The sequence below is a fragment of the Rattus norvegicus genome, chromosome 2 (genome assembly GCF_021556685.1).
Source record: "Rattus norvegicus strain SHRSP/BbbUtx chromosome 2, alternate assembly SHRSP_T2T, whole genome shotgun sequence".
Classification (NCBI taxonomy): Eukaryota; Metazoa; Chordata; class Mammalia; order Rodentia; family Muridae; genus Rattus; species Rattus norvegicus.
This window is the reverse complement of record NC_141535.1, coordinates 174423992-174425631: the sequence shown is the minus strand read 5'-3', so window position 1 is coordinate 174425631 and position 1640 is coordinate 174423992. Positions and strand designations below refer to the sequence as shown.

At 52.4% G+C, this 1640-nt stretch overlaps 1 non-coding gene across 1 annotated transcript; it reads left to right on the top strand.

The window, feature by feature from the left end:
- The first annotated feature begins 312 nt into the window (after window positions 1–312).
- Window positions 313–446, top strand: LOC120101284 (small nucleolar RNA SNORA17). Its single transcript, XR_015679341.1, has one exon. It is a non-coding gene; the product is annotated as a small nucleolar RNA SNORA17 (small nucleolar RNA).
- The last annotated feature ends 1194 nt before the right edge of the window (window positions 447–1640 follow it).

Sequence of the window (1640 nt, the reverse complement as noted above, 5' to 3'; positions counted from 1 at the left end):
TGTAACCCAGGCTGGACTCATTCTTTCCTTTCTCAGCATCCCAATCATTTTTTTAAAAACAAAAACAAATGAGACACATAAACCATCAGGAGGAAAACCCATAACATCAAAACTCTTTACTTAAAGCCTACAACCCAAGCCAGGCTGCTAACGACCACTTATAACTCTAGCTCCAGGGGAATGCAACTCCTTCTTCTCACTTCCAAGGGGTGTTAGTGCACAGCTGTACACACACACACACACACACACACACACACACACACACACAAACACACGCACACACACACACTTTCTCTTAAAAATAAAATGCATCCTGCCCCCAAAGCCTTGCAGGTGTGGCTGCTGTGTCACATGTGCGTCAGTAGGTGGCAGAGAGGAGAGAGGCCATGTCTATGCTCAGTGTTCTGACCCGTGAACATCTGAATGGCTAGTAGTAGCCTAACAGCTCCTGAAAAAAGTGAGCCAGAGACAACCACCAGTCCAGCGCCAGAGGCCCCAGACAGGACCTAGCCTGAGACTACCACCAGTTTGGTACACACAGGTCCAAACTAGCTCCAAGAGCAGGAAGCTACCAGAGACTAGAACCCCACCTGGGACTTTGGACTCCAGGTATAAGTAAGCCAGAGACAGACGGTTCTCACATGGGACCACTCAGGCAGCTTGACACAACCACCAGACTGGTGCCGTGAGTCCAGACAAGGAGCTAGCCTGAGAGGACCACCATTCAGGTACTTCACAGACCTGGGGTGGGGGAAGTAGACTATGCTCAGGATGACTTCTGCCTGGTGCCAAAGTGCACAAGCAGGGTATAGCACTCCTGAGACTGCTCACGAGACAACCCCAGACACTTAGCGATCCTGGGTACCACTAAAATCAAGTAAGTGGGGGAGAAATGGAAGAGAAAGAAAAACAGAAGGATGTGGGCACAATGAAAAGAGGCAGAACTGGATACTCGGAGGTAGTGAGGAACAGCCTGATGTGAATGGCCAGTGATGCCACCTGGGACCATGGTGGGGTCCTGGCCTATGTTGCCATCAGAGATTATGTCTGGCTCTGTGGCATGCATCAGCAGAGGTCTGCTGCCACTAAAGTCTAGGGAGATATTCCCGGTCTGGGCCCCTGCCCAGGGACATGTTAATGTCTAAGGGTTGTGCTGAACTGACCTCACCCTTCACTTAGACATCACTGGAGACCTGATCCTGGGGTCATGAGGGCAGAAGAGAGCTGTCCCTGCCCCTCATCAGCTGCAGAACTTGGGAAAGCAGGCCCTGCACTTTACTGAGGCAGTATAGTAGGGCTGACCCTCATGGCAGATGCAGAGGCAAGCCAGTCCCAAAGGTGTGATTGTGGGAGAGCTGCTATGCAGTGACATGGGCAAGAGAGAGATGCCCCCACCCCTTGCCATCTAAGGCAGGCAGGAGAGCTGGCTCTGCCCCTCACCTACTGCAGCACTTAGGAGAGTAGTCTCTGCACCTTGCCTGGGCAGCGTTACAGATGTGGGGGATTGCAGGTGAGCTGGCCTTGAGTTCTGAGAAACAGCCTCTCCTCTCCTGTGTGACTGCATTGGCAAGAGAGAGATCCCCTCCCCTTCCTGGTTCTCACTGTATCAGCAGGAGAGCTGGTCCTGCCCCTCAGCTGCG